The following is a 6,000-nucleotide window of genomic DNA, read 5'->3' as shown; positions in this document are numbered from 1 at the left end:
AACCCAGTGGTGGTTACCACTGAGTCACATTCCCAGCCTGGACCTCACTAAAATGCTGAAGCTTAGGACCTCACTAAAATCCTGAAGCTGCCTTAATGTGTGATCCACCTGCCTCGGCCTCCCAAGATACTGGGCTTATAGGTGTGTACTACCATGCCCTGATGAAAATTTATGTTCTTGAAGACTTGACTGTGAAACTTTATTTTATGGAATAAATCCTCTGTCATGCTCGCTAAAGGTCCAGAGTTCCAGGCCACATCACCAGAGTCTGATTTCAAGGGCATGAGAGCAGGCCTAGGAATCTGCATGTTTAACACACACCAATGGATTCTGATGCAAATTCTGAACATGGTTTAGAGAAGCATACCAGAACACAATTTTAGAAACACTGCCTAGGTATCCTTAAATATTGACTTTAATGACACTTGGCATTTCACAGAAAATGCCAGAGGAGCAACTGGTAGGGTTGGGGATACTACTTTTAGAGATACTAAAAAGGACCTACGTTAGTCCCCTGGCTAATATCTTGTGGGATGAAGATGGACATTTGAAGAAATGATGGCCAAGAAAATGTTTGTGTGTAGATGAAAATCAGCCACCATGCTTGAGTGAAGTAGCCAGATTTAGCTTTAAAGGAAATGAAAGCCAAATAGCCCCAAGAATTAGATTACTGCATACAGCTCCAAGATATTGACCTCAAAATTTACCTATGCACTTAGATTAATGAGAATACTGTAGGAACGGTGGGAAAAGCTCTGTAAACTCAACAAGCCAAAACAACCGTTTTCCTGTCCGAGATTTTATTAGCAGGACCTTAGTGGCCAGTCACAGGGGAGAATGGGTGAGGGGGGGAGAGGAGAGAGAGAGAGCGCGTGTGTGCACAGAGGGGGAGAGGGGAAGAGAGAAGAGAGGAGGGCAGAGGGGGAACAGGGTGCTGATACTTATGGGCTCAATGCAGGATGAGGAGGCACAAGGCAAGTGGGCTGTTACTTCTTCATTGGCTGAGAGTTCATGCCCCTTCAGGGATTGGAGGTGCGCCATTCAAAGTCCGCGCCATTCAGAGGGATTGGAGGTGATGGTTCGCAGCCATTCAGTGCGTCATGGACCTGAGCTCCTGGAAGAGAAGTGCTCCGGGCGCCATCTTTGCCAACAAATACTTCTTGATAGGGAAATATGAATTCCGAACCTGAAACCATTTTCTTTAATGTAAGCAAGAATAAGGTGTAACTTGCAAATATTCAGAGACAGCTATCTTTCGCTCTAAAAATACACCAAAACAAAGTACAATCATTCTTGTTTCAACACATTTTCATTATTTAAGTAATGCATTTTGTATCACCAAAAACTCTTGAGAATGAAGAATTGTTTTTCCCTAATTTCATGTAAAGCATGTGTGTTCACTTAATAGATGAGCAATACTTTTAAAAGCTGAAAATGGAATTCCTACTCTATGCACCTTATTAAGCTATAATAGAAGAAGGTAATGTAGCATAGGGGAAAATATTGGCTTTTTTTTTTTTTTTGGACTTCAAGGGAAAAAATGGATTTCAGGTAAATAAAAGTGAATTTTGATTTTCTGGAAGGGTATTAGGAATCACTGAAAGGAAATGTTTAATTGTGAGTCATAACAGCTTCCACTTGCTCAGTCCTCTTGACCTTGTTAGCATGAGGCGAAGGGGTGGATGCCCAAACAAGCTATATTTTAAAAAGTATTTTATGATGGAAAATGTCAATACTTAAATGTAAGAAGAATATATAAGAAGATTCAACAATATAGAAATATTTTGCCAATTTCATTTCATCTATTTACCTATCTTTCTTTTTACTCAAGTGTTTGCAAAATTACTTGACTTCCCTAATTGTATCAAAGTTGTCTTTAATAGTCAGTTTCTTCTAATCAGGATCCAGAGAAGATCCATAGAGTTGGTTATGTTCTTAGGTCTCTTGTATTTTATAACACCCTCCTTCCCTTATACCACCACCGATTTGTTGTAGAAAATGGATTAATTGTCCTGTCAGGTGACTCATAGTCTGGATTTGCCTTAGTGCTTCTTCTTAGTGTATTTATTACCTTCATTTTTCTGTTTCCTAGCTTGATGAGATTTAGATTGAATTTTTGGATCAAGGAACTTTGTACTTCCTGGTACATCCCATTGTGAGGCTCTTTTTTGTTGTTTTTAAATGGTACTGAGGATTGAACCTAGGAATGTTCTACCTCTGAGCTACATCCCCAGCCCTTTTTATATTATTTTTGAGACAGGGCCTAGCTAAATTGCCCAGATTGGCCTCAAACTTGCAAACTTCTGCCTCAGGCTCCCAAGGAGCTGGGATTCCCCAGATGGCAAGTACCTCACCAGGGTTCATGAGACTCTTGATTTGCCCTGTTTTTCTAGGCTTCAACAATGGGTTCAGGTAGTGTCAATCTAATCCGTTCAGTATGAAGTTAGCCTTATCACCTTTGACTCAATGGCTTTAGTGTCCATTTATGTTCATTGTCTACCCCCTTTATTTCATTGGTAGTTGTAAAAACAGCATTTTTAAAAATTTTTATTTATTGTTTTCATTGCTGGGTATCAAAACTGGGACCTTGTACATGCTAGGCAAGTTCTCTACCACTGACTACACCTCTGACCAGAATTTAGAAAGACAATTCATCATTGTCTCTGCATTTCTTAGCTGGGCTTCTATAGGGAAGAATTGCCTTCATATATTATTTGGTTACCCTGGAAAATAGTTCATACGGGGAAGTCCCCATAAATTCTTTTTTTTCCCCCTCTTATCAAATTTCACAAGAACACACTGTCCAATAATGAGGGGAAAAGTTTTATATTATGAATTCAGAATTTTAATATATTTGGCATGTCATTTAAAAAACTGTTTTTAAAATTGATGCTGGAGATGGTATCATGAAATGTTGGCATCAGCCTCCTGAGATGGTGTTTCTGAAAATAAAGCCACAGACCATCTATATCAGAATCTCCTGGGGGCACTGATTACTATGCAAATTCCTGGTCCCCACCAGGACCAACAGGGTCAGAGTCTTTGGAAGCAGAGCCCTGGAATCTGATTTTTTGTTTTGTTTGCTTGTGTTACCAGGGATTGAACCCGGAGGCACTTAACAACTGAGCCACCTCCACAGCCCATTTTTAGTTTTGATTTTGAGACAAGGTCTCCAGTTGCTTAGGATCTCACTAAGTTGCTGAGGCTGGCTTTGAATTCACAATCCTCCTGCCTCAGCTTCCTTGAGCTGCTGGGATTACAGGTATGGGCTACCACCCCCAGCTGGGATCTGAATTTCTGATACTCTCTGAGGATTTCTAAAATCACTGTGGAATGGAGAGCTTATGAGGCAACCTTATCAGAAATCAGATATAAAGGACTGGGAGGATGCACACTAAGATAATTATTCCAAAATGACCTTAAAGATCAACCACCAATGATTCAGAAAAAACAGGGTAGATAGTCTAGTTTAGGGCCTGCAAGAAAGACCCAACAGACAGGAGTAATACAATGCAGAGCTGACTGCCCACTGGATCCTGAACTCTCAGGAGCTTTTACCTGCAAATCCCGTAAAATATGGTTCTATATGCAGTGAACTAATTTCCCCAGTGGGTTGACAGAAAAAGTGTTGCTTATATCCACAGCCTCAGATTTTGCACAACGGCTGTCTGCCTGGCCCCTGATCTGTGTCATGTCATCAGGTAACACAGTTCCTCTTCCATCAGGACATGGAGTGCCATCAGTATTTGAAATATCAATTATCAATGTTGTCATCCACTCTGTTTTTGCATTGCTCATCTTCTCTAGGGAACATACTTTCCATATTTTATTCAGGTTCCCTAATGCTTGACATTTAAACAAAACATTTGTTTAGTTGGTTTTCCCTAAAGTGATGATCCATTTTTATAATTTCATTTGTCTTTAGTTATTGAATTTTAAATAACATTGTTGAATGCACTGACTCACAGGGGGAAAATATAGATTTTTTTTTTAAAAAAAGATTCAAACTTGATCTCCTTGTCAATTGAATTTCTTGCAGATTAGAGAAAGCTAAACTACATCTCTCAGCATTTTTCTGCACATGTACTTGGGAAGGGGGAATGGGAATCAGGTTCATGGTTCATAACAGAAATCCCTGATCTCTCTGGATGAATGAAGCCCTGTTGTATGCCAGTGAAGCTTTGTGTTATGCCAACATTCAGCTCACAGAAAAGGCATGACAAAGGACAGGACTGGGCAATCCAGCACGGCCCTGCAGGGGAGACAATTGTATGCAGCTTCTTGTGAGATTCTTCAAGTTGGTGCCTGTGTCGGCATTGTTGTCTCCAGCCAGAAACCTGACTTGAGACTCTTGGATTAGAGCAGAGGTTGTAAACTCAAATGACTACGGTGGCCAGGAAGGTAGCTTAGAGGAATGAAGAAGTCTGAACAGCAGCTAGGAAGACATCCCCACCGAAGGAGGCCATTTCCAACTCAGCTACTCCTGGCCATACCAGGAATGTGGACAATCAGTGGCTAAAGCTTTTGATGGTTAAGAGAAGTTGATAACTCTGAATTTTTATGTGAACTTTCTGGATTTCAAATGTTGGCATTATTTCAAACATATTTTAAACATAGCAACAGTTAAACTAGACATGTCTGCGGGCCACTATTTTGGAGCTTTTGATGGAGGGGATATATGAAATAGAAGAGGACTTATTCTTGCCAAATCAAGATGAGAGATGAAAGTCAGAGTCATGGCTAGTTTGCAGAAGCTGTTAGTGGAGATTCAAATCATGAACATTATAGGGACAAATCAGCCTTATTCTGGTAAGTAGCCAAAGGCCAAGCTTGTGCAGTTGTGAGCCATTCGTCACCTCGCTGCTCTGGGCGGTTGTACATGGATCAGTGCAGAGCCATAACTCAAATTCCATGCTGTATTGATTGTGGGCCAGTGTGACATCTTCCTACAAGAAAATGATTACATTACTGAGTTACCCCTCCTCCTGAGTCCTCAGTGGGAAAGAGACTTGAGTATTTACATGGATGGCTCTGTAAAACTTCAAACCCTGACTTGCTGGCAAAGAAAATAGTGAGATTTAGTCAAATGCTTTGGTCTTTCTGAAGAGCGGTTGTCAGATAGCATGTCATGTTAGGGTTGGGTTTCAGGGTCTAGTTTGCCTCCTGATTAGTCAGGGAGAAGGAGCGTGGCTATATAACTACAACATAAGGACAGAAGGGTCTTTTGTATGGTTAGCTAAGTGCATTTACAAAATTAATCTGAACTTTTCGAAGTTAAATTGAATTTAAAGAGAAATTTTAGACTTCAGAAAAGTATGTGGCATAAAATTCTGGGATGCTGTAAAAGATTATGGGTATTTAGACCAGACTTCTAGTTCTAAGTCTGTCTGTAACTGGTTAGGATCTTAATTATGTGATCTCTTTTGGCCCTAAGTTGATTGAATTAGATGAATCTGACTGATATATTTAATCATTATAGTTTACATTTAATTTTTTAAAAGCTGGCTGTTTCTCTGTTATTGCTTATAGTTTCTAACTATTCCTTTGCCCATTTTTCTTTTCTTTCTTTTTTTGCATTGCTGGGGATCCAACCCAGAGTTTACTGAATGATAGACAAGCACTCTACCACTGAATCATATTCCCAGCCCAGAACTGTAGCTTTTCCGACTAACATAGCTGAATCTCAAAAACATGATATTGATAAATAGAACACACACACAAAAGCACATGCTGCATGATTTTATTTATATAAAACCCCAGAAAGTTAAAAAAAAAAAGAAAAAAGGACTATCAACTGGGCATGGTGGCACATGCCTATAATCCTAGGAACTTGGGAGACTGAGGCATGAGGATCCTAAGTTTGAGGTCAGATTTAGCAACTTAGCAAGACCCTATCTCAAAATAAAAATAAAAAAGGGCTGGGGATGTTGCTCAGTGGTAAATTGCCCCTGGGTTAAGTTCTCAGTACCATAACCAAAACAATTTTCAAAGCAAAACCAA

The sequence above is a fragment of the Marmota marmota genome, unplaced genomic scaffold, assembly GCF_001458135.2.
Source record: "Marmota marmota marmota unplaced genomic scaffold, marMar, whole genome shotgun sequence".
In the NCBI taxonomy this organism is placed as follows: Eukaryota; Metazoa; Chordata; class Mammalia; order Rodentia; family Sciuridae; genus Marmota; species Marmota marmota.
The sequence above is the reverse complement of the archived record's forward strand: the minus strand, read 5'-3'. Positions refer to the sequence as shown.